The sequence below is a fragment of the Biomphalaria glabrata genome, chromosome 10, assembly GCF_947242115.1.
Source record: "Biomphalaria glabrata chromosome 10, xgBioGlab47.1, whole genome shotgun sequence".
NCBI lineage: Eukaryota > Metazoa > Mollusca > Gastropoda > Planorbidae > Biomphalaria > Biomphalaria glabrata.
This window is the reverse complement of record NC_074720.1, coordinates 18,651,093-18,675,323: the sequence shown is the minus strand read 5'-3', so window position 1 is coordinate 18,675,323 and position 24,231 is coordinate 18,651,093. Positions and strand designations below refer to the sequence as shown.

General features: G+C 36.4%; 1 protein-coding gene and 1 long non-coding RNA gene across 4 annotated transcripts in view; one reads left to right on the top strand and one right to left on the bottom strand.

Annotated features, from left to right (window-relative positions):
• Positions 1 to 24,231, bottom strand: part of LOC106079856 (basic helix-loop-helix ARNT-like protein 1) — a 157,019-nt gene that overhangs the window by 83,802 nt on the left and 48,986 nt on the right. For 2 of the 3 annotated variants that reach the window (XM_056045011.1, XM_056045012.1), the window contains 2 exons: positions 18,786 to 18,861; positions 9,026 to 9,166 (listed from right to left, as the gene is read on the bottom strand). The gene's annotated coding sequence lies outside the window, so the exon portion shown is untranslated. The remainder of the gene's footprint in view (positions 1 to 9,025; positions 9,167 to 18,785; positions 18,862 to 24,231) is intronic. The other variant, XM_056045010.1, reaches the window with a different exon arrangement.
• Positions 6,169 to 6,829, top strand: LOC129928817 (uncharacterized). Its single transcript, XR_008780307.1, has 3 exons — positions 6,169 to 6,273; positions 6,349 to 6,623; positions 6,699 to 6,829. It is a non-coding gene; the product is annotated as an uncharacterized LOC129928817 (long non-coding RNA).

Sequence of the window (24,231 nt, the reverse complement as noted above, 5' to 3'; positions counted from 1 at the left end):
TTGAGCACATTGAAATCAGAGAAACAGTTTTATTATTTTACAATTGTTTCGTTAATTGATTTTTTTATTATTTTTAACACAAACAACAATTAAAAAAAAAAACTTACTTGATACAATAATTTCACTAGAATGATGGTTCTCAAAATATATTTAAAGCACGAATCCTTGCCGATGAAAATTTAGAAATCACAAATTCAATGACACTATGGCTTTCAGTGGCATTAGTTTAGTTTTAACAATGACATTGGAAAAAATCAACCAAAGAAAGGACGGGCTAGATCTAGTAGTTTCTATAGTGTGTGCTATGGGAGGACCAGAACTTTCCCTGTGCGATCCGTCAATTCAACTGGCAATGGAATTCTTCACTCCATTAATTAAGAGAACAACAACAGGGATGGAAGCGAGTCTCGGGTCTAGGCAGCTGGCTTTTAGAGCAATTACTGACCACGTCACGATTAACTCAACAATTAGCTCCACGGGTTTCACAAAGCACGGGTTTGCCACGACCTTAGTGATGACGATCCTAGGAGGTGCTTTGCATATTGCCACTGTATCGCATGCAGTTGTTACACCACGCCAGGGAAAAAGTGCATCTTTTAATAAGTTTTTGTTTGGAGGTATAAGGCAAAGAAGAAATAAAATAGTTGACAAATTCTAGCGGGAATACAAGTCGCTGTCAACTGTATTTCAGCAAGCAGGACAAACCCAAAACGACTTAAGATAATTTAAGACCCTCCCAATGGGTGGCGGTGGGTTCTAACGTATCCTACGGCCTCCGCAATGATGGAAGTTTAAACAAAAAAGATTGATTTCTATCATAAAGATACACACACACCTATATATCTTATAAATTGCTTTATATACTATACTATCCGGATATTAGTTTGGTATTACTGATCTACTGGATTGAACTTAGATCTTTGTCAAACTTGGAGAATGCTCCCTTCACATTTTTTTTATTTTGCTATGAAAACAAAAGCAGAGAATGAAAATGAGTTTCGCCGTTCAGCCGACATATTCCTATACCAATATAATAAAATTAGAGATGGGAATCGAACCCAACTTTTAAAGTTCGGGTTCGGTTCGGTTCGGTCAGATTTAAGTTCGAGTTCGGTTCGGTTCGATGACGAGTATAATTCGGGTTCGGTTCGGTTCGGTCAGGTCTAAAGTTCGGGTTCGGCTCGGTTCGATGTTATGAAATTATGTAATAGCAAAATTAAGTTATAAGGTTTAATGCTATTTATTAGTTAAAACTTTTTTATTTGAATTTTTACATAAAACAAATACTTTGCAATATAAAATAGGCCTATGGGCAATACTTTTGCCAAAATAATGTTGCCTACATACATTTAAAGCGTTGTAAAAATTTCTTAATGGAGATAAAAATGAAGATGCGGCAGGTTTTCGCTCAAGTCGGCAAGTGGTTTAATTCAGGGCGTGACTCGGCGCTAAGCGAATTTTTTAAAAAGGCTAATATCGATGTGCTTTCTTTCAGAACGCACTATTCATCATAATAAAAAAAAAGTCGAGGGCCATATTAAATCTGATAATAAAGAGGCAGACCTGGCCAATAGAATTATGCAAGGGACATTCCAGGTAGGCCTACATATTGCGCACGTACTTCTATGATGGGCGTGATCTTTTTAAAGAAATATTCTTCGTGTAAAGTCGTCTCTATCGAGGGTTTTTTTTCACACATAAGTCGTCACTATTATAAATTGCAATATACGGAAGAAATTCGACTATTCTGAGACAAAAAAAAATGCAGAAGAATCACACTAGCGGAGATGTTTTAAAATGTTTTCTTCAAAACGTTTTGACCCATATTGTGCATACGCGCCTCGCAAAAAGCAGTCTACAGTTGACAAGGTCTTTTTAGAAGATAAAATGCCTCCTTTCGATGCCTCCTCTCTTTGTTAGTTGGTTGCTGGTTTGTCGCTTACAAACAGCTAGTACAATTGAACCAATATAGGCGTTTTATATTTTTACCGGTAAGGATAATATAGATGGACTTCTTATGGTCCGACAGTTATGCTGGGCAGGGCACGTATCCCGTATGGGAGACGAACGTATGCCAAAGGCAGTCTTTTTATTTTGGTGAGCTAAAAGGTGGTCGACGTTACAGAGGCGCCCCACGAAAACGCTTCAAAGACCAGCTTAGGCGTCAACTTTGCTTAGCTGACATAGAAGAGAGCACCTGGTTGCATGCGGCCTTAGAACGAGTCAGTTGGAATTCACTCCCGAAGGCCGCGGGATACACATTTGAGACCAAAAGAAAATCCGCTGCCGAGGACAAACGCAGACGCGAAAAGAAAAACTAAATTGACCACCTGCGAACAGTGGTTATGCTTGCCCTGGATGTGGAAAAATATGTAGGTCACAGCTGGGCAAGCGCAGCCATGGGAAAAACTGCATTCCTCACTAATCTTCGGACTCGAAGACAAGCCTTATAATAATATATAAACTTAATAAACTTTAAAATAAAGTTTTTATGTGAACAACTCAATATAGCCTAACTCACTAACTGTTATTACAATATTCACATATTTAATTTGAGATAGAGATGTAATATTAATGAAATATACTGATATTTAAACAAAATCTAGGTCACCACAAAACAACGTCTTTACTCTTTTATGTCTCAAGATTGTTTGCCGTTTCACATTTGCATTACGCTCATTTCAACATCTTTAATGCATAAACACCAATCAATCGCTTAACCTCTTCTTACCGCCACCAGAAAACACACACACACACTCTATGACACCCCTTTTTGTCAAGAAGTTGCGTCTCCCCATCCCCCAATTCAAGGTACTAACCATCCCCACCCACGGTAGAGGACCCCAAGTTTTTGAAACGCTGCATTAAAAATACTGATGATCAATAATGCAAAACAGAATAATAGTAAAAAATATTCAGGGGCGTAGATTGGAATTTTTCATCATTTGGGGGCCCGGGAGGGGCTGGACCTCTTTGGGGGCCCGGGGGGATTTTACATTTCTCACCCTCCTCCCCCTCCCTTGCTACGCCACTGATAATATTCCAATATAGAATACTTCACAATTTTGTAAAAATAAATCACTTAATAGAAGATAATTAAAATTTATTTTAAACTAGAACACAAATGAACTTAGTTATATCTACACTCTCTAATCGGCAAAAAATATTCTACTCTCAACTAACAGCCATCTCAAATAAAAGTGACAATATTTTAATGCCAACTTTCTACTTACTAGGAACTTGAATCTAGATCTAGATCTAATTAGAGGGCGCCTATTCGACTCAAAACTCAATATTGCAAACAGCCCGCGAAAATTCAAGGTTAGGGGGAGAGTCGGCACGTACGGAAAAACCCATGGGAATCAAAGCGCGCCGCTTTTTTTTTTCAAAATACCACCACCCCCTCCCAAGTTTTCAAAGTATAATGGAATCATTAGAATTTAAATAAAATATTTAAGTAATTTTTTTTTTAAACACAAAATATAAAAAAGGGATGCAAAAATTGCAAAATTAGTTCGGTTATGAAAAGGAGGGTTCGTTCGGTTCGGTTCGTACCAAGCAGTTTCAAAGTTCGGGTTCGGTTCGGTTCGGTCATAAGTGAGGTTCGAGTTCGGTTCGTTCGGTTCGGGTTCGGTTCGTTTCCCATCTCTAAATAAAATACTTTCAAAATGGGTTTACCCGATTTTTAAAAAAATTTCGTTCTTTAATAGAGATACAATTAGGAAATGTATGTGTACTTTTAGGGCCCACCGGTTGTGGGATTGACATTAAACAGATACTACCGTCTCCGCCATGATCTAAGGAACATTTATGTTAAGTTTTTATCAAGATTGGTCAAACGGTTTTGACTTTTATTCAGGACATACATACATACACCTTTACTTTCTGCTGTATAGTATAGGAGATACATATACATATTGCGTTAGTTCTCCCCATACAACGTGCTAATAAAGTATCAACTAAGCAGAAGTGAAGTTCTGGTTCTGGCTAAGTCATCCAATCTGTGGCGAGGTATCCTGACAAAATGATTTTTTGTTCTTGTGTAGAAGTGTGAAAAGTGACAAACAGTGATGCACGTGTAACGTAAGTACGTAGAGTGCTCACTAAACTGATGGAGACACTTAAATACACTTGCAAAGTCTTATCAGCCTTAAAGTCTAATTTGATTGAGATCATTTAGGACATGAATGGTATAGGCTAATGTCACTAAAAATTGTAATATTTCTGATTTAAAACTATCGCTGTCATTAAGATAAACATGTTTTGGATTCATTTGATAATGATTTTGTTACAACAAATCTATCAGCTCAAAAAATCCTCCCCCCTCACAAACCCCAATTTTCGAGCTTGTTGCAGTCTTCTGATTATAAGTTTTGCTTGTCTTGCAACCTAAAAATAAATCTCAATTAAAACAAGTGTAAGCGTTTAGGAATAAGAAATCACCAAATGAAAATACACACGTCTTTAAATATATCTTGTTTTTACATTGGTGATTTGATCTTATTGGCTGGTTTGGTTTAAGATTACTTCAATGTTACTAGTTGGTTTGATCTTACTGGGTGGATTGATTTAATGGGTTTAATTCTACTGATTACTTCAATATTACTTATTGGTATGATCACACTGATAAATTCAACATTACTGGTTGGTTTGATCTAACTGATTTATTCACTATTACTGGTTGGTTTGATATTATTGATTTATTCAATATTTCTGGTTGGTTTGATCTTATTGATTTATTCAATATTTCTGGTTGGTTTGATCACTGATTAAATCAATATTACTGGTTGGTTTAACCTTACTGATTAATTCAATAATTGCTCGTCGGTTTCAGCTTACTGATTACTTCAATATTAATTGTTAATATGATCTTTACTGATAATTCAACATTACTCGTTGGTTTGATCTAACTGATTAATTCACTATTACTGGTTGGTTTGATCTTATTGATTTATTCAATATTTCTGGTTTATTGATCTTACTGATTAAATCAATATTACTGGTTGGTTAACCTTACTGATTAATTCAATAATTGCTCGTCGGTTTCAGCTTACTGATTACTTCAATATTTCTGGTTGGTTTGATCTTACTGATTACTTCAATATTTCTTTTTGGTTTGATCTTACTGATTACTTCAATATTACTGGTTGGTTTGATCTTACAGATTACTTCAATATCACTGGTTGATTTGATCTTACTGATAAATTCAATGTTACTTTATGGTTTGATCTTACTGATTACTTCAATGTTACTGGTTGATTTGATCTAACCCGTGGTATTAGACTCCGATCGACAATGTAACAACCCAAACTACTGATACATTATTGTCTATTCGAGTTTGTTTTTCTACAAAGATTTATTGACTTTTTATTGAGATCAAATGTAAAGGAACAGGCGTGGCATGGCCAACGGCAAGAAAAGTACTTTTATAAGGGTAGAGCGACACATATACTCGTGTACTGTCCTGTCTCTATGTACTTCACTATAAACGTGTACTGTCCTATCTCTTCGTACTTCACTATACCCGTGTACTGTCCTGTCTCTTCGTACTACACTATACCCGTGTACTGTCCTGTCTCTATGTACTTCACTATACCCGTGTACTGTCCTGTCTCTTCGTACTTCACTATACCCGTGTACTGTCCTGTCTCTTCGTACTTCACTATACCCGTGTACTGTCCTGTCTCTTCGTACTTCACTATACCCGTGTACTGTCCTGTCTCTTCGTACTTCACTATACCCGTGTACTGTCCTGTCTCTTCGTACTTCACTATACCCGTGTACTGTCCTGTCTCTTCGTACTTCACTATACCCGTGTACTGTCCTGTCTCTTCGTACTTCACTATACCCGTGTACTGTCCTGTCTCTATGTACTTCACTATACCCGTGTACTGTCCTGTCTCTATGTACTTCACTATACCCGTGTACTGTCCTGTCTATGTACTTCACTATACCCGTGTACTGTCCTATCTCTTCGTACTTCACTATACCCGTGTACTGTCCTGTCTCTATGTACTTCACTATACCCGTGTACTGTCCTATACCTACGTAGAGACAGAACAGTACACAGGTAAGGAGACGTAGGCCTACGCATGGTAAGCGCGGTAAACAGAAATAGGGCAGTACACAGGAAAAAGGCAGTTCGGGGTTAGGGCGTTTAACAAGGATATGGCGGTAAACAGAGATGGGATAGGGAAGCACACAGGGATTGGGCAGTACACAGGTATGAGAGATTGTGCAGTACACAGGGATGAGAGATTGGGCAGTACACAGGTATGAGAGATTGTGCAGTACATAGGGATGAGAGATTGGGCAGTACACAGGTATGAGAGATTGTGCAGTACATAGGGATGAGAGATTGGGCAGTACACAGGTATGAGAGATTGGGCAGTACATAGGGATGAGAGATTGGGCAGTACACAGGTATGAGAGATTGGGCAGTACATAGGGATGAGAGATTGGGCAGTACACAGGTATGAGAGATTGGGCAGTACATAGGGATGAGAGATTGGGCAGTACACAGGTATGAGAGATTGGGCAGTACACTGGTATGAGAGATTGGGCATTACATAGGGATGAGAGATTGTGCAGTACATAGGGATGAGAGATTGGGCAGTACACAGGTATGAGAGATTGGGCAGTACATAGGGATGAGAGATTGTGCAGTACACAGGTATGAGAGGTTGTGCAGTACACAGGTATGAGAGATTGGGCAGTACACAGGTATGAGAGGTTGGGCAGTACACAGGTATGAGAGATTGGGCAGTACACAGTGATAGGGCGTTAAACAATGGTTAAGTCGAGCACAGAATTAAATAAGAGTAATGAGACATAAGAAATAAAGCTTTTATTAAGCATTGTATCAATTAGTTTGGATTAGTCATGTGATTAAATAATAGATATATGTAATAGAACTAGACCAGGGGTGGGCAAATTACGCCCGCAGACCACATGTGGCCCGCCGGAGTGTTTTATGCGGCCCGCGGACATCTTCAGTAACCCGGTGTGCCCACAGTATATACATATAAAAATGCAAAATTATTAAAAAATAATACCTTTATAAATTATTGAAACTGTCTCGTTATAAAAAAAAAGTTCAAGTAAAGGAAGGTGATGCTTATCTGCTAAACTTTAATACATTCAGTCAAAGACAAAATCTCAGGCCAGTATGTATTCAATGCTATGATGAACTGTGCTGAGTGTTAGGTATGCTTGGAACAAGACGGCAAGTGTAGCAACTGATAGAGCTTGATCTTTGCTGAGAAAAAACAGTTGTTATTTTTTTAAGAATATCCCAACCATAAACTCTAAACAGGAAAGTTTGCACAAAGCTGCACAAAATTTACAAAATATAAATCAGACAACATCAAAAATATCATAGTGATGAAAGTTATCGCACCTAGGAGTCTTAACCACAGGCAGTTTCAAAAAGTACTTGAATGTTTAGAAACTAAATATTCGGATGCTCCAATATTTTTAGCGAAGAGAGGAAGACAGATTTCATGCTTTTCATGGCAGCTATTGCAATCGGTTGATTGCATATTAAATGTAAGTGCATGTTAAATCTTTTCAAACAAGACAAGCAAGTGAAAACAGGTTTTGTCATTTTCCTTTGCTGAAAGGTGAAACTATTTCTAGCGAAATCGTTAAAAATACCAAGACTTATTAAGATTCCTTAATTATGGAATTTATAAAAGCAAATTTTAAGACGCCAAGATGCAGTTTTTAGCTCAACATTTAACACAGAAGCTGATTCAGCTCTAGAGGGCACAGCTCCATGCAAATTATGACATAAAAGAGAAGTTCCAGTCAGAACTTCGGCGGGAGTTTTATGGATGCCACAAGCTGTATTTTCACAGTTTAAAAAAACATTGCTGCTAAGCTTTTCACATTTTTGGGGAACACATTCGTATGTGTACTATTACTATTTTTTTGCGGAAACCAAACAAGTGTAATCATATGTCTATGTTGACTGACTGTAATTCGACAGCAGTCACAAGGATAAGAACTAGTAAGCTAGTTCCACAGTTCCTCAACATTTCGCACGAGTGTAAACAGTTAAATACTTCACATTACAACTGTACATTTGTGGTGAAATGTTGTGATGTAAAAAGACAATTGAGAATTAACAAACGTAAAATTGGTTTCAGACATGGCTAACTCTTGTAATTCCTCAATAGGGAGTGTGAGAAAAAAAAAGGAAAAGTGAATGTATATTACAGTATGAATATGAATTAAAAGACATTATACAGTTAGCTAGCGTATTTTTCTAAGTTGTAAGTACATATACATATATATATATATGTTTAGCGTCGCAAGTTGTGATATGTGGTCTTGAAAGTCCCGGGTTCAAACCTTTCCCGCCACAATAACCCGCAATGTTGGATGTTATAATCCTTAATATAAAATGCAGAAAAGATTTGAAGGTATACATTAAATAAATAATTCCACTTCAAATTGCATCCATTTTTGTCTATCATTGTTTTCTTTTGATTTGGGCAATATTAAAACCCACACTCACTTTATAATGTGATATAACAAAAATTACAAAACAAAATTAAAGACCATAAACTATGGACAAAAATATCTCTTGTTCTTTGCATGAATTATACGTTAGACACAAACACACACACAAAACACAGATATGTCTCAGTCTTGTTTCAAGAAATAATATACAATGAATATAAACAATGGGATCAAAACACTTCGCACCGAACCGTCCCCTGCGCCAATAAATGGCTGCGCCAAAACGACCATCGCGCCAAAACGGCTGCGCCAAAACGTCCTGCTTCGCGCTAGTGTCCGTGTTTGGCGCATCGATTTGTGTCCACTAGTGTCTGTGTGTGGCCCATCTATTTGTGTCCAGTAGTGTCTGTGTGTGTCATGATTTCCGAGAGTCCAGTTGATTGCTGACCGTGTTTGCCTGACATAAACTATTTCTTTGCTCTTTCTCTCTTTCAATTCATTCTTCTTCTCCCCCTCCTAGACAAAAGTCAACACCATTACAATGAGACAATGAACTAACCTGATGTTACTCTGTATCTACCATCATTCACTGAGCTGCCTAAGCGAGGGGGGCATTGAGTCTCTTCTAGTACATTCAAATGGTAAATGATAGCCCAGGACGATGGAGCTGTTGTTGTTTCTTCGTATTTTTGTTATCTAACTGTAAGTTGGAACAGAATATAGTGTTAATACATAATCAATCAGTATGTCAACAATTTACGTGAACATTGTGTAGCGTCTAATGGATTGTCTGATTGAATAGCGTCCAACATGACGTAAGCACATTTAAAGTACAACAATATCTACACATACCAATGGGTTGAATAGTTGACCGTTTTTAGCGTTTCCTGTGGGCCAATGGCGTTATTAATTTTTTTATAGCTATCCGACAGAGAGATAAAAGTGCAATTTAAACAAAAAACAGTCCCACCATTTCGTATATCAAGTTTAAGACGTGTGCAATGGCTACTTCTGGTCTTCTGAAAATTGACCTTTTTTTTAAACTATAGATGCAAACTGTATTTTTTCCAAATCATATACACCCATTTTGAGTGTGGGAGTTAGTTCTACTTATTTAAGTAACAGTATGTACAAAAGAAAAAAGTAACATATATATACTTTAAAAAAAATACAAAGAGTAGTTGTATCAATTAGTTTGGATCTAGGCTAACAATAATAAATCTGTGCGATTAGAAATATTTTTACAAAGTATTTTTATTAAGCGCTATTTCATGCTTTTAGCTTTCTCAGTACACTATGATCCTTGTCACTTGCCTGGACCAGTTGGGAAAGGGGTGGGAGGAGAAAGCAGGGTGTATCTGGGTGAATTTTACCGTAATCGCTTTTTTAATGAATTTATAAATTAAAAAAAAAAAGGGGGAACGACTTGAATTCCAACTCAGGACTTAAGCTTCTCCAAGATGGCACTCTACCCACTGTGCCAGTGAAATGATTATGAAAATAAGTTTATTTTTTAAAATGTATCTATTGTTATTTACAACTTTTAAAGCATCGACCAATAAAGAGGAGCTTATACCACCACCAAAAACTTCAAAATTTCAGCTAGATCTAAGATTGAGTGTCGGAGACATAACCTACAGGTACTTTTTACCAGACAGACAGAGTGAGTGAGTTGATATAAGCTTTGTAAACATCTTTCCATTCTACGACACTGATATCACATATATTAACTAGAGATTAACCATGAAATTATTAATAGTGAAATATTTGAGGTGTGCCGTGTGGCATGTGAGTGACCTACAGGTCAGTTGAATTTATTGGCATGTGAGAGACCTACTGATCAGTAATTAAATTAAATTAGTGGGACCCACAGTTATTGTGATTTGATCGTAACTAGTTATATTCAGGATCGTCTCGTGCTGACATTGTCTATAGAGGACAATGTTATGTCATCTACAAATAAAAACACATATACCTTGACGACAATGTTATTCAATCAATACATTTCAATTTCATTTAAGAGGACAGTTATTTTGCAGTCCGGGAAACCAGAAATCTGACGGATTTAGTCAAGAATAAATGAAACATTTTTTTTTAAAGCCATGTTACGATTCGAAAAAAAGAAAGGGAGCCGACTGGCATTTAAAACTTAATTGTTTCCTAAAATATTTTCTGGAGTTTAATCCGTGTTGAGATCCCACTGACATGTAAATGTCAGTTTAAATATGACGAGAGAGTGATTCATTAACACTTGAGCTTCTGTATTCGGACCATTCCTTCAATCTTTGCTTCTTAGGTATTATTTTAAAGACCTTTTTAGAAAAAATTAGTCGAATATGAGCTAGGGAAATCTTCATTCGTTTCAATTTAAAACAGAACTGCATATATATTCAACTAAAAAAAACAACAAAAAAAAAAAAACAAACACAAAATCACCAAAAAAAAAAACCTCAGAATTTAAATAAAAAACCCAACTGCCAAGACTTTGGCTCGGGTCTCAAGTCTAAAATTTAAGGATGATGGTAAAACTAAGTTTAAAAAGTTGAGGCCGTACAAGCGATAAGCATGTGTCCCATTCACTGAGAGACCAGGATAGTGTCATGATACTATTTAGACCCAATGAACTAACGGCTTCTAATAATACATGATATTAATTTGATACATTGACATTTTTTTTCTTTCTTTTTCTTTCAAGATGAAGTCTTGGTCTCGTGCTACATAAGTACGTTGTCATTGACTGAAAGAGTGTACTAATACCATCTCTTTTACCGCTGGGTTTTCTACCCTTATCTGGGTTTTTGTTCGTCCTGCATAGGCAACACATCCAATGCTTTGAAACATTAGAAAAAGCAACAACACTGAAACTGTTCGTTTGATAACATCCGATACCAAAAGAAAACAATTCTATATAACAATACTAGCACTTTGTGTTAAGAGAATGATGCAGTGACTGCTCATGACAGTTAGATAAATATATTAAATCATTGTTAAAGTGCTTCTAAAAAGATAAAAAGATTAGATGGGTGGGGGGTCAACTTGATTTTGTGCATTTAAGACTTTGCTGATTAATGCTTTGTTTTTTTTATTTATATGTCTGTAATGTTTATTATATGACTATGTGAAATATGTCTATAATGTATATGATACGCCTATGTCTAAAATGTTTATACTATGCATATGTCTATAATATATATGATACACCTATGTCTAAAATGTTTATACTACGCCAATGCCTATAATGTATATGATACGCCTATGTCTAAAATGTTTATACTACGCCTATGTCTAGAATGTGAACGCCGATAAGGACAGTATAGAAGGACTTCTTATGGTCCGACAGTTACGCTGGGTAGGGCACGTAATCCGTATGGGGGGCGAACGTATGCCAAAAGTAGTCTTTATTGGTGAGCTAAAAGGTGGTCGACGTAACAAATGGTGCCTCACGGAAACGCTTTAAAGACCAGCTAAGGTGCCAACTTGCCTTAGCTGACATAGAAGAGAGCACATGGCTGCATGCGGCTTTAGAACGAGACCAAAAGAAATTCCCTGCCGAGGACAGACGCAGACGCCGAAAAGAAAATCTTAATCGACCACGGGCGGACAATGGTTATGCTTGCCCTGGATGTGGCAAAATATGTAGGTCACAGTTAAGGCTGCGTAGCCACGGGGAATACTGCATTCCTCATTAATCTTCGGACTCGAAGACAAACCTTATTATTATGTCTAAATGTTTATACTACGCCTATGTCTAAAATGTTTATACTACGCCTATGTCTAAAATGTTTATACTACGCCTATGTCTAAAATGTTTATACTACGCCTATGTCTAAGATGATGAATAATGTCAATGTCTAAGTCAACAGAGAAGAAAAAAAAAGCTTACAAAATCAATATTATTCAACGGACCTCGCCCTTTTAAATCTAGGGCGCACGGAAACTGATACCAAATATAGCACTTCCAGTCTCTGACCAGATGGATCAAGTGTGACGCAATAAGAGATGTCTGCGGGTACCTCAGTCAAGGCTGACATAACCTGAGTCGTATGACGACAGCTATTTATAAAGACAGAAAGATCACACGCCGTTTTGTAATAGTAGCCCCCCTTTTTGGTTCTCAACATCTCTCTCTCTCTGTCTCTCTCTCTATTTCTCCCTCTCTCTCTCTCTCTTGCACAAAAACTATTTCAACCAAAACAAAAAAAATTCCCTGCTGTTCTAATTGAAATTCCTTTCCCACCGCAAAATCATAGAGTAAATGGTGAGAAAAATGAAGAATACAGACTCAGGTTAACATGCAAGCTCATTAGAAATCAAACCAAAAAAAAAATGTTAAAAAGAAAAAAAAGGGCTTAAAAAAAGACAATACCTCTTTCATACAACTTATAGAGCGATTATTTTGCTCTTAATAACTAATGAAAGTTAGATTTAAATCAAGACCAAGAAAAACATTTTAAAAATATTTTTAAAAAAGAAAGACAATACCTCCATTATACAAGTTAAAATACAATATTAAAAAAAAATTATTTAAAAAAAAAACGTTTAGTACAAACCGGGTATTGAACTCGTGACTTTACTTACCACTGTCAGCTGCTTGACACAACAATGTTACCAATTCGGTCAGAGGGAATTCTATAAGAAACCAATTATTTATTGGGCCTTCGTTATACTTAAGAGCTCTTCAGATCTCGTCTAGATCTACATCTACTTCTAGATCTACAACCTAGACGTAATCTCTATTAGATTTACATAAAGTATAAGTAAAGCTTAGATAATCAATCCATAAACGTAAATCAGCTTTAAATTCAATTTACAACCAGTTATCGGTACAAAAGGCGTAGCTAGAGTATATGATGCCCAGTGCGGCAGCTCATGATGATGCCCCCCCCCCCCAAAAAAAACAACACGAAATAAAACAGAGAAAAGTCGTTTTTTTTCTTTCCCCGAACTAATGCGTAGTCATTGTTCAAGTATTGCTACTTCGCCAAACAAACAAAAAAATCAAATTAACAAAAAAAGATATTTCAAATAAATCTTACGTGCTTTCTTGCTCGAAAAATTATCAATAATTTTATCGAAATCTATTTTTTTACATCAATAACCAAATTACTGAGGCGCAAATTTGTCATCTTTGATCGCAATTAATTCTATCTAGGGTTCAATAGTTGGTATGGCGACAAAAATTCATGCTTGCTTATCACATCATGATATTGCTAATATCGGGTGATTTCTTGAATTATCCCGTCCAAGGAAGAATACAATTCCATCCGCAGCTCTTATTTGTGTGTTACTACAAAATCTTCACCTTTTTCGCCTGTCATCCTTTTCCTGGTGGCCAATACGTCTTTGAGGTCTGCTCATCTCCAGATCTGTGCACATGCTGTCGTCAAAGGTAACACTGGCTTCAGCGATGTCGTCCCGACGTTTAGTTCAGAATGTTTTTTTTTTAATGTTTTCCGTTGAAGTGCGCAGTCTCGATATGACAATCCATGTTTTTGATTGTAAACGTAAATCAGCTTTCAATTCAGTTTACAACCAGTTATCGGTACCAGTGGCGTAGCTAGAGTAATTACGTGTCCATTATTTTACTGAACACAGCGAGCAAAACCCCAAAGTGAGAAAAGTGTAAGCTGCATAGTAACTAACAAACCGCCTGCTTCAGATCTAGTAGAACATTTTTTATCTGTACTTGTCTCTAGAGTTTCTATAATTTTTGAAAATTTAACTATAACCATTTTGACGGCTTCTCCTCTGGAGCTCCATAGAGTTTTAACCAAGCGCTTAAGGCTAGTTCCTGTTATTTTGGTGAGAACGTCCTAGCGGTATGCTGAAGTTGATAAAAAAAAAGTGTGTACACGGTATAGTGTACGTAAAAATGAAACTGAATTGATTTCAGATACAGCAACCTAAATTCCTACAAAACTCGGTCTGGAATCATCTTGATTAGGATTACATGTTCTCTTAGGAGTGGATCTTACTTGGCTAGTATTTTAACAAACTCCCAGAAATTACATAGATTTTGTATTTGCAATTCTTCTTCAACTTGTTTGCGATGCCCATAGAGTGCCAGATTCTGCTTTGAGAGAAAACGAATGATAGCCAAGATTCTTTTAGGTAGCACTATCAGATTTTTACCTTTGGACCATTTGATCCCTACGTCAACCATTTCAAGCAGAGAATACAATCTCTCCACGTCTGGGCTGGCACTAGGAGTCCAATGAAAATAAACAACGACAATTCTTCTAGATCTAGAGCTTAAACCGAGCAAGTAACAACACGTACCATGTGCCCCAGAAGAAAATGGGCATGCAAAAGTGCGTCGCTCTAAGAGATTTTAATAAATCGAGTACATTTGATACCATCTGGTCTACAGCTTATATTAAATTGGAGAAAGAACACAGGAGATGAACAAATTAGCAAAATAATTAAATTTGTAGTTAACATTTCAAATACAGTAGTTTGTATTTTTTCAAATATATGTACAATGTTTTGTTTTTAATGAGAAAGTTTATCCTTAGTTTAAAGCCCCTCATTACTTGATGCCCATGCAGCCCGCACCACCCGCACATTGCTAGCTACGCCACTAATCGGTTCACTACGCTACGGCTGGTTATACCATGTTTTCTTTCTTTTTTTTTTTATTTTTTAATAATTCCAACGATAGGCCTTTAAATCGACACTTAGAAGACAATGTACAACAAATTCCCTCAACATTAATTTATTGAACTCTTGAATCAATAATACCTTACATTCGGAAATTCCCGAAAGCGATAATCCTTTATAATATCGCGACAGTCCTTTCAAAACCGATGTTGGCTCTAGATTTAAGTATAGTTCTCAAGCCAAATCAAATTTACATTCATTTATTTTTTACTTTGAAAAATTAATCATTTTTAGCGGCCCCTGAAAGGGGAAAAGACGCTATTAATTTTGTGTGGCCTGTCTGTCCGTCCGTCCCGTTCAGATCTCAGAAACTAGAAGAGAAAATGAAAATCGGACATCATGATATATTAGATCATTCAAAGTACCTTTTTCTTTTCCAAAAGTGAACCATCTAATTTTTAAAATTATCTATGCTATCTGATTAAAAAAAAACAACAACAACAGAACTTTTAAATTAAAAACTTCAGGGGAGTTAAGTCGTTTAAAAAGGTCACAGACTTCTTCATTAATAAATCAAACTTCATTCAAAGAGTCGCGCATTGGTACCAAATATTTGCATCTAAGGTCACAATGGAAAAAGTATCAATGGATCATTATAAATTAGATTTTCCATTTATTAATTAACTCATGGAATAAAATACTGATTCAAATTTTGTTTAAAAAAAAATAATTTTGATACGAACTTCGTTTTAGTTATAAGTTTAAAAAATAACAAACTACTTTTATAGCGCGCAGTTTTGACATATCCTCATTATAGGGGCCCACACTTGACAGTCTAAATAAAACTAAAGTCATACGAGTTCTAGTCTAGATAAAGACTAGTAGATTCTATATCAAGATTCTATATCTATTTCAGATCTAGATCTAGACTTAGATCTTTTTCTAGATCTAGACTTAGATCTAGTTCTAGACTTAGATCTTTTTCTAGATCTAGACTTAGATCTAGTTCTAGACTTACATCTTGAATCTATATTAAGATCTAGAACTAGGTCTAGATCTAGCTAGATCTAGGTTTAGTTTTTATGACAACGGAGATATTAATTTTTATTTGCGAGGGGAAATTCTTGCCAAGTCATTTGTACACAAATTTAGCTTTTTTAAATATTTTTTTCGTGTTGCCAATTTATCTAATTTTGGAAGAAGAATAAATCTTTTTTTAGTTTATCTTTATTATGTTATTAATTTTGAATGTATGGATAAGGTTAACATGGGCGTAGCCTGGGGGGGGGGGGTTTGGAGGGGTTTGATGCTAAAAAATACCTCTTCAATATAAAAAAAGCAAAGATGGCTTTTTTTTTAAAGTTTAAAAACCCTCCAGATGGTTTTGAGTTTAAAATTCCCCTACAGAGTGTTTTGAGGTGGAAAACCTCTATCTTCAATATTATTCTAAAACAAACTACAGTTACACATTTCTACCAGTGTTGGCGCTCCATTAATAAAGTGCAGTGAATAGTCATCTGCCGAAATTGAAAAACACTAAATGTGGCTCAACAAAGATTTCTAAGGCAGATTTTAGGAGTGAGTTATAGAGATCGGGTCTAAATCAAGGAAATCCTATGCCGAAGTGGGAGTCGACCCCTTAGTAAGATTGATAGAGCGTTGCATGATGTTTGCGGGGCATGTTCTCCGACAAAATAAATTACGCATAAGAAAAGTTGCGATGACATCCTTATACAACTTGGCGCTACACATAGAGGTCCTCAGAGCAGGTGGGAAGAGGCTTCAGACATTACCAGTGACAGCTTTTTATGGAAACAGCTTGACGGCAAATGCGCCGAACGGCGCGGGAGGGTTTAAGTCAGTAAGAATAGCACATTAGGTTTTTGGAACAAAACTTTTTTAATAGCAGGAAAATGCACTGTAGATACCTCAGAATATGCATTTTTTGGCTTTCAATACCAGAAACAGTGCTTGGCGGCGGGGCTCCGCCCCGCGATTGGGGAGCGCTTAGCGCTCCCACAGACCCCGGCAAAGGCGGGAATCTACAATTTTTCCACTAACTCCAGGAAGAACCTAATCTAGGGCACAATAAACGTCTTCCGAAAGAATGAAGGGTCAGAATCTAATAAAGATGATGTGTATATATATACACACACACACACATAAATACTTTTTTTTTCGCGGGGGGGGGGGGAGAAAAATCCCTCCCCCCCGAAAAAAAATCTTGGCTACGCCCATGAAGGTTAATAATTTTTTTAAAAATATAAGTGTACGCTAAATGAATATATAGAGATTCTGTGGCTCAGGAGTAAAGCACTTGGAAACGGAAGTCCCGTGTTCAAATCCTGGTGAAAACTCTCGGTGGACCACTTCGGGGGCCGATTTTGAGTTTCCACACAAACTGTCTTTGTAACCTTGTTTTAAATCAAGAAATAGTACCTGCTACATAAAACAATTTACCCACAAATGATCTATTTACAGCCAGAGTATTGACAAACAGTCTTAGCAGATGGAATAGGAAATGTGAAAAGCAGACTTCAATCTGAGTTGAAATCACAATCTAAATTACGAGTTATAGACCTTCGAACGCATTTAAATATTTACATTTTATTTCAGTCGGGTGTATGTATTAGTTGATTGAAGCTACTACTACTGTCACAAGACGCTAGCAGTGTGCTGGCGCCTGCTTTAACTGGTCGTGGTCTAGGGTGATTCTGGAGGCCCGACTGTTGACGCTGGAACTTTGGTGGCTTAAGCCCTGTCGCGATTTTGGTGTTTGTCTATATAATTAAGATATAAAACTAAACACCTGAATATAGTTAGAAAAACGTAGGCGTTTTACTTTATTCACATCCAATATAGAATCTTCCAAATAAAACGTTTACATACAGGCACATCAACAAAACTGGCGACTAAACTCAGATCTCTTATGACTATGAACGTTAGATTTCACTATAGTTTTCTCGTACAATATTAGGAAGACAAGCAGAAGCGGGAAATGCGACCGTCCGCTCTACAAAACCCACGCCAACTGTCCGTTCGTTTCAAGAGCAAAATCCCTCCCATGTGGACTACACAGCAACACAGTGGTTACGTCCACATGCATCATCGGTGACTCATAATCTTGGCCTCTGACCAGTGATGACGTACCCGCGATCTGGTCAGAGCCAAGGCTTTGTATCTCCAAGGTGCCGCGCCAACTGCCTCTTTTCCCCCAAATTTCCCAGGTCACCCCGCCCTCGTTGTAGCCTAGGTCCCCTGGTCACGGGACAACAAAATAAACATTAAAGCACACAAAAAAAAAATACTTATTTCCCCTTCCAATAATAAAATAAATCTAATTCAACTAATTAAAATATATTAAAAACATAAATAATTGCATTAGATCTCAAATATAAATAACAGTAAACAAACTTAAAACTTTCCACAATAACTAAGGCCATGGTAGTGGACTGCGGTTGTTCTGCTACACACACACAAACGGGTAAGGCAAGGCAAAAGACAGAAGAATGGAGAAAGACGGTCGACAAATCTTGCCTGGTGCCCCAACGATCCAACTGACTAAGGGATAGGTGAAGGTGATTAAAAAAAATGGTGCTAAAATATAAACGATTTACTAACAATGAGCAAGTACTAAAAAGAATTTACCAATGCGAGGGAGTGCTGACCCCTAGGGACATTTAAAATGATCGTGTGACAGCAAACTCTTGACAATTTACCTGTACGTTTGAGACGAACATTTAGGTCGAGAACAGGCGAAGTTGAGATATCAGACATATTATTTCATGATTACCCCTGAAATTAATCAACAAAAGTAAAAAGATTACAAATAATTGATAGCTCTCTTTTCGGGTGTAAGGCTGTGGGAACTGTGCTGCAGTTAAATTGTAAAACCATTGAAGAGTACACATTTTGTGTTGAGGGAAGATCCAACTCACAGAATCCTGAACGGTCATTGTGTACTTCACTATCGTATTAAATTGAGCAAATGAATACAAAATGTCTCGTTTGCCAGTCTGTATAGTTCTCTATAGTGTGCCACAAACGAATCCAGTTTGTAGCACTGCAGTGTAGGACAGTGTAACCAGATCTGACCAACATTGAACCACTGTGATGAGTTAACAATATATGTATGACTCATAACTCGGCTCACCAGGCGTGATAAAGCAATGCTGATAACTGTATCAAAAACAGCGCTGTCAAAACAGCGTCGGATGCAGAGACAAGCAGAAATTATAAATGTCACGTGGTAATTAAAATTGTTCAAATGTCACTTAATGAACGTTTCATGGACTGTTATGTTTAGATCAGCGGTGAGACGAAAGAGAGTCCAGTCCAAGTGGCTCACGAGTGTCACTCTGGTCCAGCAGTGTTTTCTTAGCGTCCAGTTTCGTCGCATCGCAGATCTCTGGAGAACTTTGAGCTCATTTCGAGATTAATTTTTGTATTCAAAAGATAAAAGAATTCCGTTGAATCTCTTTCAAAGAAAACAAGAGAACTACTTTCCAGAAAACAACATGTAATCAGACTTGTTGCTACAAGCTAAGAATCCTTTTAAAAAATTCTTTAGTTTTCTATAATTAAGTAATGTTCCTAGTTCATTCAGTTAGCACGCCAGATATATAGGCAAGTTTGTTTTTTTTCAAACACGATAGTATACAGACTATTTCTATGTCTAATGTATAATTCATGTTTGCATCATTCAACACAGAAGAAATAGTTATAACACAAGAAACATATTTATCAACACAGACGCATGTTTCTAAATGTTGGACAGGTAATCAATCGTGCCCAGTTTCTTCACTTCGGAACGAGACCTTTTGAAATGTCTTGCTGTTTATTTTTTTAAGTCTCTACTAGCTCTAGATTTATAAATCTAGATCTCAAATAGACTTGCATATCTACTGTTGCTAAAAATGACCAGATATCCCTCTAGATCTTCGTGTTTGATTCGCGGCACGCGGCGTGTGAGAACACAGTCCAAACATTTTTAAAAAAGAGTTTGACCAAAATCTAAATGTGATGTCAAACATTTTGTCAGTGCCGGAGTTACACTTTGGAAGGCCAAACTTATTACCAAAGCTTTTTTTTTTTTTTGTAAAAAAAAAAAAAATATGTGCTGGTACTCTGATGGATTGCCCAACTTTTAACAACTAATAAATTACTAATAAATGTTAAAATACAAGAAAAGTCATCATTTTTTCCCCACATTGAAAAAGGTGCCACAATGTATTCATTCCCTATGTGGGTGGAATTTGTGTGTGCTGATTTTCAATGAATACAGACATTTTAGTTACACATAAAGAATGAGGTTTTTATTTTGGTGTAGCAGGTCTTACATACTTTTTCTAGTCAATATCCTTGCTTCAATACGTTGAGATAGTGAACATAGATTATAGATATAGTATGCAATGAATATACATGCCTCTGCAGCCAATGACTAAATACTTTGAAGTAAAAAGTAAAATATACATCTAAAAAAACACAAAACCTTTGTAGATGTCTACCTACATGTAATTGTATTTTGAGACGTCAATGATTCAACTAAATCTGAAATTAAGACTTATAATTAAAGCGAATATGTAGTTCTAATATAACACACACACAAAAACACACACACACACTGGGAAGTAAATTGTATTGTACAAGTTATTTTATTAATTGCCAACATGTTCCTTAAGAATACATCTTTCATATTTTGTGTTTATTTGTGACCCTTCATGCTCATTTCATTTGTATCACTACGCTGAGCATTCACGCGTTATTATGAACGAAGCTATTAAACAGGCTATTGCTAATGATATTCGACCTAGATCCAATTAACTCTTTCTCTCCTAATTAACGATGCGAACGTTGATTTGACCACCATAAAACTAAAAGGATTTTTGGATTTATAAACTTTAATTTGTGTTGTTTAAAAAGATTCTGCATTCCCCTATAATCTGATACCAAATAGAACATTTTCTGATAACAAAAAAAGTTATTGAACTTTAATCATACCAGGATAGTGAAATAGAAATGAGCAAAATGAACAACACTATCGGAACGAAGAAAATAATTACGGAGTGAAAGAGTTAAGTCTATCCCGTTCATAGAATCGGGCAACGTTTTTTCTTGTTTGATCTTCAGCTTGTGGTAGAGGCTACTTGACATATCTTAGGTTTACTGTTAGTATCCACTCAACATTGAGGCATTCAGTTTTATCCAGATTGGTCAAACGGTTTTGATTTTTATTCGGTACATCCATCCAAACATACTCCTTACTATTAGCTGTATAGATTAGATATATAATCTATAGAGCTTGCCTTCTATTCCTCGAGGGACTGAACATAATATGCTCAGTATTAAGACAGTTCTCAAGCAACTTGATACATTTTCATTAAAACATTGATGAAGAAAACTTATCTTCTGTTCTCTGACATAGTAACAACTTATCTTATAAATAACAGACGTTCCTTTAAGAAAGAATACCAATATGTCCGACACTTATCCACGTGTTCATCTAGACATGCATGTTAATTAGAGACTTGAACTCTGCTAAGTCACAGGTTTTCCTGGCTGATTCAGGCAGCCCTCTCCATTCTCCTATTGGCCTATTGTTTTATGACTATTGCATCTTTGTATCAGTTTTTATTTTTAGTCTTAATAGTTGGCATTAATTTGGGTGGAAATGCATTGGACTCTCACTTGTGTAATTCATCTAATTCTCTTTGTAAATACTAACATGTCCTTATCTTGAGTTGTTCTTATTGTCCTAAGTATTTTGCAATCATCTGCAACTAATCTAAATTTTGTTCCAGAGCTAATGCAATCAGGTAAGTCGTTTATGTATATTATAAACAGCGGCCTAAGCCTTTTCCCTTGGTTTCTAAAAGAATCATCTGTACTTGCATTGGTCAATCCTTTCTGAAAGTCTATGAGTAACATAATGAGTCACTAAAATGGGATACAATAAAATAAAAAGTCCTGACGGGCAGATGCGATGTGGCGGTTGAGTAGTCAAGCGCTTTGTCTCTGAACCGAGAGCTTCTGAGTTACCTTTCATACGTAGGGCAAATAAAGGCGGTTGGTCATCATGTTGGCCAATAAGCCATAGACACAAATGAACATTACAATCACTCGACCCGTCACCATTGATGTCAAGCTCAGAAAGGGCACTTCTCTTTTATTTTGATTTGGGATCTGGAAAGAAGCCCACATTGTCTTCAAAAGTAAGTAGCTCTGGAAAGAAGACCACATTATCTTAAATAGTAAGTAGATCTGGAAAGAAGCCCACATTATCTTAAATAGTAAGTAGATCTGGAAATAAGCCAACATTTGCAACAGTGAGATGATCAGCAAAGAAGCCCACACTGTCTTCAATAGTGAGTAGATCTGGAAAGAAGCCAACATTGTCTTCAATAGTGAGTAGATCTGCAAATAAGCCCACATTATCTTCAATGGTAAATAGATCTGGAAAGAAGCCCACATTATCTTAAATAGTAAATAGATCTGGAAAGAAGCCCATATTTGCAACAGTGAAATGATCAGCAAATAAGTCCACACTGTCTTCAATAGTGAGTAGATTTGGAAAGAAGAACACATTATCTTCATTAGTAAGTAGATCTGGAAAGAAGTCCACATTTTCAACTGTGAGATGATCTGGAAAGAAGCCCACATAGTCTCCATTAGTAAGTAGATTTCTCGATTCTCGATCTTTTCTCTCCACTTCTGCTAGATATTTGTTTAGTTGTTACAGAGCGTACACAAACATAAAATGAAATGAAGAGAGTTGTTTTTGTCGTCCTTGACATTGACACTGTACAAGACTTGGTATGGAAACACACTACAGACGTATCAGACCTTACATTTAATAGGTCAGCATTGGCTGGGAGAAAATTATGGGAAATTCCAAGATATTGATCTGACATCCGTAGAGTCTTCTTTTAATCTCATTCGATGCAACTGATAGAAGGCCTTATCTTTTTTTTTATTTGAAGTGAGGATAATTAGAAACAAGAATATGTTTGAAACGCATCAAAGTGTTGCCTATTACTCTGTCAATAATTCCATTTCTCTGTTCTGACTGCTAAATATTATTGAGATAACTTTGTTACAAGTACTCCAGTGTTTGTAAATGATTCCATTTCTCTGTTTTGCCTTCTAAATATTATGGAGATATTCTTTGTTACAAGTACTCCAATGTTTGTAAATGATTCCATTTCTCTGTTTTGCCTTCTAAATATTATAAAGATATTCTTTGTTCTGACTGCTACGTATTATTGAGATAACTTTGTTACAAGTACTCCAATATTTGTAAATGATTCCATTTCTCTGTTCTGACTGCCAAGTATTATTGAGATAACTTTGTTACAAGTACTCCAGTGTTTGTGACATTCGGAAATAGAGCCTAGTGTAGTGTGTGGTTGTTTAGATCTCCAGCTCCTACCAAGTATGGGGGGTATGAATTTACTCACACACAGACATTGGAATAACAATCTTCAGTTACTCGTTGATGAACGAAAATTCATAATTTTTTTTTATACAAATAGTTACGGGTTTTCCATCTCAGCGTAGACATATTCAAAACTCGCATTGATTCACAGGAAGTTAAAATGATTTTCAAAACAAGCAACTAGAAAAGGAATACTTAAAAAAAAAAAAAACAACAACAAAGCTTATAATAAGTGTATCAATTAGTTTGGATCAGTCATGTAATTAAGTTTGTAAGTCAGTGCAATTGGAATATTTGTTTCCCAATACTATATGTTTAAATTTCAAATTTGTTCATTTTCTCATTTCTTTAAGTTTGTTCTTTCAATGAACGACGGGGGTCAAGTACATCGCGCATATTTCATTGTAATCCATTCAGTTGGGTCCATGGAATTTATGTTGAGAACCTTTTAAACACTACAGCAGATAAAGGTTGCTTTTTTTGTGTAATACATTACAAAAAAAAAAAAAACCTTGTTACGTGAGCATTTGTCTGGAGATTGTGTGTTCTGGAGTGAGGTGTTGAGACAGACAAGCTCCTCCATACATTCATTCACCCTTCCATCACGGCGTACATTATTGATAAGCAGACGAGATTGAGTTAAAGAGAAGTGAGGTCCAGGGGGACACAGGACATGTCAATGTTGATCAAGAGCGAGCGTCTTACAAAGAGATTTCAAACTGTATTGACCG